The sequence below is a fragment of the Gekko japonicus genome, unplaced genomic scaffold (genome assembly GCF_001447785.1).
Source record: "Gekko japonicus isolate JY-2015 unplaced genomic scaffold, Gekko_japonicus_V1.1 scaffold1595, whole genome shotgun sequence".
NCBI lineage: Eukaryota > Metazoa > Chordata > Lepidosauria > Squamata > Gekkonidae > Gekko > Gekko japonicus.
Window position 1 is genome coordinate 174,495 of NW_015165866.1, and position 12,287 is coordinate 186,781.

Below are 12,287 nucleotides of genomic sequence, written 5' to 3' on the forward strand. Positions count from 1 at the left end.
CACAGTTGGTGTCCCGTAGCTGGAGAAAACATGAGTAATACCGAAACACGCCGTGTTTGCATTTTACTAACAAAGTAAATTTGTGTTCCTTTTTAATCTTATCGAACGTCTGTGATTCTTGAGAAACCTGTGTTTGAGGAGGGAAAGTGTGTGTTTAGCTCAGTTTCTGACCACAGTTGGTGTCCTGTAGCTGGAGAAAACATGAGTAATACCCAAACACGCCGTGTTTGCATTTTATGAACAAAGTAAATTTGTGTTTCCTTTTTTTATCTTATCGAACATCTGTGATTCTTGAGAAACCTGTGTTTGAGGAGGGAAAGTGTGTGTTTAACCTGGTTGCCGAGCCAATGTTTCCCAAGGGTGTTGGAGTCCTTATTGTGACATATGCCAAAGCATTTACACAACTGGTCACCACCTCGACCTGCCCCTATTATTAATTTGACAACCCACCTCAAGATGGTAATATGAAACGGCGTTTGCCATTCCACCACAATGGGAGCCACCTGGGAGGAATCTAGAGGTCGGGCTGAGTAAAAAACAAAAAACAAAACTGGGTTTGTCCACCAAAGAAATCACATGACCAGTTCAGCACAGGTCCTCTCCATCCATGTTTTCCAAAGGCCAGCTCAGCTGTATGGGATTGGCCCGGAAGTATAGAGCTCATTCATGTGATAGTACCTCTTAGGCCCTTTCTGAACTGACGGATTGCTCCGGAGAACCCGAGAAGTCGAGCCTTAAGGGTTGACTGCACAGTCACCTGCATCCCCTCTGCAAAGGTTTTTGCCCCTTTAGTTTTTTTAAATTTGTGTATTCTGTATGCATTCTGCATCTGTAAGCAAAACCCACTTTTTTTTGAGCTAACTGACTGCTTTGTCTGAGACGAAGAGAAAGGCAAACATCTTTCGAAAGTTTTAACTGCAGACCCGACCCCTCCCCCCTCCCTCCATGAATCTGCAAAAAGAAAGGGAAGGGAGGGGGAAATCCACATGCAAGACTGACACATTTGGGAGCAGGGAATCTCCTAGTCCTTTATATATATATTTTTTCAAAACAATTTTTTAGGATATAATATACGTTCAAACATACATCAAAGTTTACGTTATACATCCTTTTTCCTCTAACCCCCACCCTTTCTTGGCTTCCCACAGTGCTCCAACCTCCTGCCCTTCGCTTAAAATTTTTACATATCATCCTTTTTAGTTATTCAAACTCTACAGGTAACACATTTTTCAATTGTTATTCTTATACATTTATCAATTTTCTATTATTCTTAATATTTCAATAGTTTTCAAAACAAAGCAAATTGTCCTTTACATCCCAATATTTTTCTAAATAGTTTTTAAAATCTTTCCAGTCTTCGAAGAATTCTTCTGCTTCCAAATTTTTCAGTTTCCTCGTCATTTTGTCCATTTCTGCCATAAAAAGGAGTTTCTTTATCCAATCACCAGTTTCTGGCACCCTAGTCCTTTATATTGACTGACTAGAAATAAGGCCCGTTGTGGAAATAAATACAACGGGATCTAGAAAGAGGCTCTGGGAGAGTGCTCTGGCTTTGGGCAAACAGTGCCAGTCTGCTTTTAAAACATGAATCTGGGACCTGCACACCACCAGAATACAGCAGGTTCCATATGCAACTGACATTCCAACTGCCTTGCGGGGGGGGGGGAGTTTGAGGTGTGGAATGGAGTGAAGTCCAATCAGCTTCCATATGCAAAAGACCAGGTTGTCGCAGCAGTTGTGGTGTGGGCGGGACCCGGGCTTTGCCTTCTGATTAGTGGCGATATATGCTGAGGAGCAGTGCCATCAGCCATACACTAAGGGAGTGCATTTTAGAATTAGAACTTTGGCACCCACTATTCAATTATATATAAGGAGAGATTCCTTCTTATGCTCTCTGGCTTTTTTTTTTTTAAATGCCGAAATGGGATTTTTGTCTTTGGAGAAGGAAGGAAAGAAAACAGAACAGGGAGGGAGCGTCAACCTAAAGACAGAGAGGCGGAAACAGGGGAGGGACAGTGGGCAGCACTTAGATATCCACAGAAATAATTCTACTTCAGAAAGGATTAGCGATTCGAAAGCGGATGAGAACACAGAATCGTAGCAAAAGGAGTTTGGGTAGCTGCGGGGCAACAGTGTGCCGGAAGCGGTCTGACTGCAGATTCCTGTAAAACAAATGCAGGAACAAGAAAAAGCCCCGACACAACCCAGAATCGAAAGCGGGAGGGAATGCAGAACAGAAGAATAGGATGCACTCAGAAACCGAGGCAAAACATGGGTGCAGAAAGAGCCTTGGATTGGAACAACATAGAATCGTTCTATGCTGCCTCTTAACTATGGGAAGAAGAAGAGGGCCACGTGGCACACTGTCATCCCCGGGAGCTTTGTGGGAGGGGCAAGTGGTGGAACTGATGTCGGCTTCATGCCAACGTCTCATCTGGGGGAAAAACCTGGATGTGACATCAGCCCATTGACTGACACTCTAGAAACTCTATAGCATTACATAAGAACATAAGAGAACACAAGAGAAGCCAATGTTGGATCCGGCCAATGGCCCATCCAGTCCAACACTCTGTCACACAGTGGCCAAAAATACCAGGTGCCATCAGGAGGTCCACCAGTGGGGCCAGGACACTAGAAGCCCCCCCCCCACTGTTGACCCCCCAAGCACCAAGAATACAGAGCATCCCTTGCCCCAGACTGAGAGTTCCTATTTATAACTTGTGGCTAATAGTCACTGGTGGACCTCTGCTCCATATGTTTAGCCAATTCTCTCTTGAAGCCATCCATGCTTCCACTGTTGCCTCCCCCCCCAGCACCAAGAATACAGAGCATCCCTTGCCCCAACCTGTGAGTTCCTATCTATACCTTGTGGCTAATAGCCACTGATGAACATGAGAACATAAGAGGAGCCAATGTTGGATCAGGCCAGTGGCCCATCCAGTCCAACACTCTGTCACACACTGGCCAAAAATACTAGGGGCCATCAGGAGGTCCACCAGTGGGGCCAGGACACTAGAAGCCCCCCCACTGTTGCCCCCTCAAGCACCAAGAATACAGAGTATCCCTTGCCCCAGCCTGAGAGTCCCTATCCATACCTTGTGCCTAATAGCCACCGATTGACCTCTGCTGATGTCACATCTCCCTCTGCTGATGTCACATCTGGGGTTTTGCCCAGACATGACATTGGTACGTAGCTTGACATCATTTTTGCCCCCTACTGTTTCTCCTGCCAGCCCAAGGCAAGGGAAGGTGGGAGGGGTAGATGGCCAGCACAAAGTGGATACCTGGTAAACCTAGGGCAGAAGAAGAAGCTGTACATTTGCAGAGATTCATGGCTACATTTGCATAGATTCATGGCTGCAGATTCTTCACAGATTTTATTCTTTCCCTCTGGACAAATCCATACCCAGTCATGGCATCTAGAAGCTGGTCTGCAAAGAACATTACAGAAAACAGCCCACAGCCTTTTCCCTGTAAGCAGCCAGTCAGTGACTCTACAGGAGAGGGAGGGAGACAAAGAACCTTCCTTCTGGGGACCTACTTCAATCCTTTTCTACTTTATATTTCTTCTGTTAGCCTCCTGGCCAATGAATCCACACAGGGAGAGGTTTGTGTAGTGTCCAAATTGCTTCTGCGGATGCTAATACAGAACAATGGTGCCCGGGTTTATGCACAGCATGTTTCTCTGGCTGGTTTTTTAAAAATCAGAGACTCCATCTGTCTACGACTATTACTCTGTCCTAGCCCTTTCTTAACAACTCGCCGTGAGCGCTAAAATGGTGGTACTGCGTGGAGCTGTGGCCACTAAGGATACCATCCTGATGACGTCATCTGTTCCCTTGTTAGTTATTGTGGAGAGCACCTATGTTATATTGAATGTTTTTAAAATGCAGTTTTAATGTTTTATGTATTGGGCATTGGCCCTATCTGTATGCTGCCCTGAGCCCGTTTGCAGGGAGGGCGGGTTATAAATTTAAATAAATAAATAAATAATAAAATAAATTAATAGTTTTATAGTGGTAGTCCGTTATACTAAAATATGCTTTGAGTTCTCTGAGTTCCTAGCATTTTTTTTTTTAAAGTAAGTCTATAGCCCACTTCATTGCAGAGATATGCTATTTTCCATACATCTCTGGAAGGAATGGGCTAGAGACTTCCTTGTAGCTCAGTAGTACAGCATCTGGAGTGCACAAGATCCCAGGTTCAGTCCCCAGGGTCTCCAGTTGAAAAGATGAGAGGTGGTTAAGCATGGCAGAACTCTGATCTGGAGAACCGGGTTTCATTCTCCTCTCCTCCTCCACATGAAGCCAGCTGGGTGACCTTGGGTCAGTCACAGCTCTCTCAGAGCTCTCTCAGCCCCGCCTACCTCACAGTGTGTCTGTTGTGGGGAGAGGAAGGGAAGGAGATTGTTAAGCCACTCCGAGACTTCTTTGGGTAGTGAAGGGTGGGGTCTTCTTCTTCTTCTTCTTCTTCTTCTTCTTCTTCTTCTTCTCCTCTTGAGCCATTTTGTACAGTGCAGGTAGTACATGGTGTCAAAGACCTCCGCCTGAGACCCTGAGCAGATAATACTAAGTTTGATTGACCAATGATCTCATTCAGTATGGCAGCGTCATACGTTCATGTTATTTTTTTTTAAAAAAACTAAAAGCTGGGAATCAAGAGAACCTGATGCATATTTTAGTATATGTAGATATACCGCTATTAAATCGCTGAAAAAATTTAAAAAAACCTTATGCAGCAGGGAGAGGAAATGGCTATCATGGGGAAATTGGCTGCCGTGCATGGTTGCCAGGTCATACCTGGCATCCGACGGGGCGGGGCTTTTTTTGCCTTCAGAGCCATAGAGTTTGCCCCAAAACTAGAGCATCATCCCCAACATTGATGACACAATGACATCACCCTATTGATGCCCCTATTCAGGGGTGGGGCTTCCCATGCCAGCCAACTGGCCAGCAGCGGATTAAAGCCCTGAAAAACAGGGGAACCCCCGCTGGGACCTGGGGGCTGGGAACCCTACGTGCAGGTAGGACCAAGAAAATCTGAACTCTTCCACTCACACAGTAGCCATCCAGGTGTTATCGTGATCTTTCCCAAATCTTCAGAGCAGAGAAGGTTTGGGGAAGATCAGAAAGGAACCAAGGAAACCCCAGGAGGTGCATGAATGCATGCTGTGGGGAAGCCGGGGGGAAACCCTACCCACTTCCCACCAGCATCACGCTTGGGGCAAATAACCGATGTGTTAGCAGTCAGACCGTCTCACTGAGGGGCAGTTTTGTAGCTAGAAAACTAGACAAATAACCGATGTGTTAGCAGTCAGACCCTCTCACTGAGGGGTATCATCTCAAATATCATAAATACAGAATACTATCATATCAGTATCAAGTATCACAAATACAGTACAGTACATCAAGCTTCTCCCAAATCATTGTTCACCTTCGAAAAACCAATCAAGTTGTTACTTTTGGGGCAAATATGTCAGCTTGCCCCAGGGAGCATTTCCCTATATCGAGAATTCCTAACCACCGGTGCAGTGTGTGTGTTCTCGGATCCATACATGCACCCCCAATCCTTTGGGCTGTTTCTCCTTCTCACCATGAAACACTGGTCGCTTTGCTGCCGCCTCCGTGGACCTCTTTCTTCAATACTGGTAATTATAGCCTTCCTCAAAATTGCTTTTCCCTCTCTCCTCCCTGATTTCCTCTTAGCTAGCCTTGCATATGTTTTCAGTGTGTTTGCATGCTTGTTTTATCCTTTTATTCTCATTTAATAAAAATGTTTCCGGTTAAATATCTGCCTGGTTTATTTCAAGAGTTCTCTTCAGGAAAAAAATCTCCATTAAAATTGGTGGAGAATCCCAGTTACCCCCCCTCTCTTTTTCCAAAGCTAATTTCCCCAAACTAATTAGGATACCACCTCTTTGGGTAAGAGATTAGGAAACACCCAGTACCAAAGAAGGGGAGACTCCGAAGCCACTGGGAACACACCCATTCTTTCAGACAGCTCCGGTGAAGGTAGTAAAGGGGGCTGGGCAGATTTTTGTCTGTTTGTCTCTACAGAAGAATAGCCAAACTGATTCCTAAAATAAATAATCATCTCTGTGAACATCCATATAGTTCTGAGGCTGTCCGGAGGCCTTTAGCTCTCCTGGCTGCTGCTTCCTCTGGCACCATATTCCCCCCCCTGCCATCAGAGTCCTTGGCCTCATTAGCCCTCACTGCCCCATCTCATTCAATTGGCTGTGGCATCCCATGTGATCTGAAAGAACCCCTGTGTCTGAATGTACAATATGAATGTTTCTTGGCAGGCGGAAGAAGCTGAGTTTTCCTAATCAAATAAATCTGTGGTAAAATATGTTTATCTTTAGGGAGATGAGGAAGATGAGGAAGAGGAGGACGACCCCAGTGAAATCAAAGGGACCGATCTCTCTCTAGACGATCAGAAGGCAATTATTGACAAGCACAATGAAATCAGGAGAAATGTGAAGCCATCTGCCGCAAATATGCTGAAAATGGTAAGGTGCAATTCAGAATAATGCTCGCAGGTTGCCTCTTACAGTGGTTAGGAGATCACACATTCTCATTGGTTTACTAGCCAGGTCCATTAATTGTGGTTGCCCAGAGACTCTCCATCCCATCTGACCTATGTGGGGAAAACCAGTAGAGGAGGAATATTCATCCTTCCTTCTGCTGGTTTTCTGTTGAAGATTCCCACAGTTTGGCACCTCTGTTTCCTCGTAAGAACATAAGAAGAGCCCTGCTGGATCAGACCAATACTCCATCTAGTCCAGCATCCCGTCTCACACAATGGCCAACCAGTTCCTCTGGAGGGCCAACAACAGGGCACAGAGGGTGAGGCCTTCCCCTTATAAGAAGAGCCCTGCTGGATCAGACCAGTGGTCCATCTAGTCCAGCATCCTGTCTCACACAGTGGCCAACCAGTTCCTCTGGAGGGCCAGCAACAGGGCAGAGAGGCTGAGGCCTTCCCCTTATAAGAAGAGCCCTGCTGGATCAGACCACTATTCCATCTAGTCCAGCATCCTGTCTCACACAATGGCCAACTAGTTCCTCTGGAGGTCCAACAACAGGGCAGAGAGGCCGAGGCCTTCCCCTTATGAGAAGAGCCCTGCTGGATCAGACCACTATTCCATCTAGTCCAGCATCCTGTCTCACACAATGGCCAACCAGTTCCTCTGGAGGGCCAACAACAGGGCAGAGAGGCCAAGGCCTTCCCCTTATGAGAAGAGCCCTGCTGGATCAGACCACTATTCCATCTAGTCCAGCATCCTGTCTCACACAATGGCCAACCAGTTCCTCTGGAGGTCCAACAACAGGGCAGAGAGGCCGAGGCCTTCCCCTTATGAGAAGAGCCCTGCTGGATCAGACCACTATTCCATCTAGTCCAGCATCCTGTCTCACACAGTGGCCAGAGAATGACAACAATGGGAACAGCAATATAGTGACAACGAAAAACAAAAGGATTGCTGCAAACGTGCAGACAGAAGTAAATTTACACAAAAGTGAACCGATTGATAATACTGATGAATTTCATGATGTGTAATTTTTATATTCAACAGATGAACAGGCAGACAGACGGACGTCTTGAGTGAATGCTCGTTTCGAAGCGTCTTTCTCAAATGAGTCTCAATTTTACACCCATGTGCAATAAAGTCGACAATGGAGTCTTGAATCAAAAAGGTCTTCTTCACAAGGCTATATAGCTACAAGCAATTTGAGATGTTATGCTTGTGGCTATATAGCCTTGTGAAGAAGACCTTTTTGATTCAAGACTCCATTGTCGACTTTATTGCACATGGGTGTAAAATTGAGACTCATTTGAGAAAGACGCTTCGAAACGAGCATTCACTCGGGAAGTCCGTCTGTCTGCCTGTTCATCTGTTGAATATAAAAATTATACATCATGAAATTCATCAGTATTAGCAATCGGTTTACTTTTGTGTAAATTTACTTCTGTGTGCACGTTTGCAGCAATCCTTTTGTTTTTCATTCACACAGTGGCCAACCAGTTCCTCTGGAGGGCCAACAACAGGGCATAGAGGCCGAGGCCTTCCCCCAATGTTGCCGCCTGACTCTGGGATTCAGAGGTTTTGTGCCCTTAATCACAAGGGCTAATAGCCACTGATAGATTTATCCTCCACAAATCTATCTAATCCCCTTTTGAAGCTCTTTCTTCCTGTGGCCATCACTACACCCTATGGGAGTGAATTCCACATTTTAATCTCTCTCTGTGTCAAGTAGTGTTTCCTTTTGTCTGTCCTGCCTTTTCCAGAAGTCCTGCAGGGAAGGAGAATGCCCCTCCTTTACTCTTTTTGTTAACTCTACCTATCTGCCTTCATAGGGCTGCCAAGTAAAGGTAAAGGTTTCCCTTGCTTGAAACCCAGTTGACTCTGACTCTAGGGGGCAGTGCTCATCTCCATTTCCAAGCCGAAGAGCCAGCGCTGTCCGAAGACGTTCGCGTGGTCATGTGGCCAGCATGACTAGACGCCAAGGCACATGGAACACTGTTACCTTCCCACTGAAGCTGTACCTATTTATCTACTTGCAGTTTCTTGCTTTCGAACTGCTAGGTTGGCAGGAGCTGGGGCCGGAGATGGGAGCTCACTCTGCCACGTGACACTCGGGTCTCAAACTGCCGACCTACCGACCTACCGACCTGCAGTTCAGCATCTTAACAACTTGAGCCACCACAGCCCCTATTTAGGGCTGCCAAAGCAGCTACCACATTAAAACACATACAATGAAAAACTCATCTTAGGCCCCGGTCACACGAGAGGTTTTGGGCCGGGAGAGGGACGGAGCGGGGCCTCAGCAAACGGGCGCGATCCCACAGCAACATCTGGGAAGCGTGCCGTGCCTGTTCCCAATCCGCCCCTTCTGCCCAAACGGACCACCTACCTAGGTGGTTAATTCCGAAAGGCCGCATCAATGCTGGCCATGGGATCGCCGGCGCGTCCTTCCGCCGGCGCATCCCCGGCCGAACTGCACATGCTTGCACATGCGCAGTTCGGCAGCCTCCCCCTCCCGATCGTCTCTTCCTCCCCAGCATCTGATCGTGCCGGGGAGCAACGGCGCCGCGGCTCAGGGGATCGTGGGATCCTGCCGTGGCGTCTCTTTTTTGGTGCGGCTTTTAAAAGCCGCACTTTTGCTGGTATTTTTCCTGCCATGTGGCAGGGACCTTAAAATCCATAAAACCCAACAATCATGAAAACAATTAAAGCCAGAGCTGAAATAAAGAGAAAACACAGAAACAACAATTAAAACATCAGGAGAGGGAAGAGGGAGGGGTCATTGAGGTGATCCCAAGTGAAACAAAGAAGTCTTCCCACGCTGCCGGAAGATGGCAACAGAAGGAGATGGGGAATCTCCTTGGTGGGAGAGTTCCAGAGTTCTGGTGGCACAACGGAGAAGGCCCTCTCCTGGCTTGTCACTTGCCTTATCTCAGAAGGTTGGGGCCACCTGAAACAAGGCTTCCAAACAGGACTACAGTGGTTGTGCAGGTTCAGGAGGGAGTAGGTAGTCCTTCAGATAGATTGGTCCCAAGCCATACAGGGCTCTGAAGGTCAAGACCAGCACCTTGAACTGTGACTGGAAACAAAATGGAAGCCCGTGTAGATGAGCGAAGATCGGAGTGACACGGTCCCAACCACCCAGTCCAGACAACATCCTGGCCACAGCATTCTGTACCAATTGACAAGGGTACTTTTGGTTACCAGACTTCCTATCAGTCATGGTAGAGGGAAAACTAAGCACCTTAGAACCCAGACTGATTTCAGTGGGGAAAAAGATTTAGGCGCATCCCCAAAGCTCTCCTATAGAAATCAGTATGAAATCCATTTGCTGGATCAAGTATTGTAAATGGATAAGATTACAAGGTTTGAGTCAGTTTAAGGAGAAGCCTGCTTATTTTGGTGTAATGGTGGTTTGGTGTAGTGGTTGAGTGCGCGGACTCTAATCTGGGAGAACCGGGTTTGATTCCCCACTCCTCCACTTGCACCTGGCTGGATGACCTTGGGCAAGCCATAGTTCTGATAAGAGCTGTTCTCGAAAAAGAGCTGTTTCTGTCAGAGCTCTCTCAGCCCCACCTACCTCACAGGGTGTCTGCTGTGGGGAGGGGAAGGGAAAGGAGATTGTAAACTGCTCTGAGACGCCTTTGGGTTGTGAAGGGTGGGGAATAAATCCAATCCTTCTTCTCTTCTTCTTCTTCTTATTTCAGTCTTCCTGTATCTACTCTACATTCAGCACCAATTCCTTGCCTACGATTTCCATAAGTGTATCTCTCCCTGTCCCTGACCTGGGTAGCCCAGGATCACCTGATCTCATCAGATCTTGGAAGCTAAGCAGGGTCAGCCCACGATGGGAGACCACCAAGGAAGTCCATGGCTGTGATACAGAGGCAGGCAAGGGCCAACCACCTCTGTTCATCTCTTGCCTTCAAAACCCTACGGGGGCTGCCATAAGTCAGTTGCAACTTGATGGCACTTTCCACCATCATCTCTACCCGCATGAGGAACCACACTCGCGTCTACATGCTTCTGGTGTTGGTTCATCTCCAGTCCCCCAATGAGCTGGATAACCCGGGCCCTTTTTTTAAAAGTTAGAGTCCTCATGAGATGACAAACAGTGGTCTGGATTCTGTCCTCCGTCTCCACCAAAAAGCTGAGCAGTCGTATTTGATGTGCCCGGTGTCCATTACATGCCTTGCTTTGCCGTCATTGTCTGGTGAAAATGTCACGTTGCTTTCTCGGTTTTATTAAGGTATGGAACGACACAATTGCCGAGAGGGCCAAGATTTGGGCCGCTAAATGTAAACTAACCATCAGTCCCGTAGAGGTTCGGACTTACAGTGGTAAGTGAACAGGAAAAAGGGGTGCTTGCATTTAACAAGGCACCAAGTTCTAGTCACCACCAGCTCTTTCGGGAGTGTATTTGTGAGTTCTACATATCTTCAGATGCCTGTCGGAGGGTTTTTCCTGCACGTGTTATTTTGTCAGTTGTGTGCCCCCGCCGCATCGGGTATTTTTCATTTTCCTCACTTGTTTTGCTCCCTCTAGGGATTGCTTCTCCTTCATGGATCATTGCTTTGACGTGGCGAGGGGGCTTGCGTGGTTCGATGAGGCTGTGGGCTATGCTGTGGAGGGACGCCCAGGCGGACAGGCCACAGCAGAGAACTCAGACCAAGTGTGATCCACTGGAGAAGGAAATGGCAACCCACTCCAGTATCTTTGTCAAGAAAACCCCATGGACTAAAAGATATGATGCCGGAAGATGAACCCCTCAGGTCGGAAGGTGTCCAATATGCTACTGGGGAAGAGCAGAGGGCAAGTACAGGTAACCCCAGAAAGAGTGAAGTGGCTGGGCCAAAGCCGAAAAGACGCTCATCTGTGGATGTGTCTGATGGTGAAAGGAAAGTCCGATGCTGCAAAGAACAATACTGCATAGGAACCTGGAATGTAAGACCTGGAATGTAAGATCTATGAATCAAGGTAAGCTTGACGTGGTCAAAAATGAGATGGCAAGACTGAACATCGACATCTTGGGAATCAGTGAACTAAAGTGGACAGGAATGTGCGAATTTAAGTCAGAAGACCATTATAACTACTACTGTGGCCAAGAATCCCGTAGAAAAAATGGTGTGGTGTGACCAGAGAGTGCAAAAGGCAGTAATGGGATAAAATCTCAAAAACCACAGAATGATCTCGGTCTGAATCCAAGGCAAACCATTCAACATCACCATCTATGAAGACCTACAACACCTCCTAGAACTAACAACAAAAAAAGATGTCCTCCTCATCATAGGGGACTGGAATGCTAAAGTAGGAAGTCAAAAGGTAACCGGAATAACAGACAAGTTTGGCCTTGGAGAACAAAATGAAGCAGGGCAAAGGCTAACAGAGTTTTGTCAAGAGAACATGCTGGTCATAGTGAACACCCAACAACCTAAGAGGCGACTACACACATGGACATCACCAGATGGGCAACACCAAAATCAGATTGGTTATATCATTTGCAGACAAAGATGGAGAAGCTCTATCCAGTCAGTAAAAACAAGACCTGGAGCTGACTGTGGCTCAGATCATGAGCTACTCATTGCAAAATTCAGACATAAACTGAAGAAAGTTGGGAAAACCACTAGGCAATTCAGGTTTGACCTAGATCACATACAGTGGAAGCGAAGAAGAGGTTTAAGGGACTAGATTTGATAGATAGAGTGCCTGAAGAACTATGGACAGAGGTTCGTGACATTGTACCGGAGGCAGCAATCACCACCAT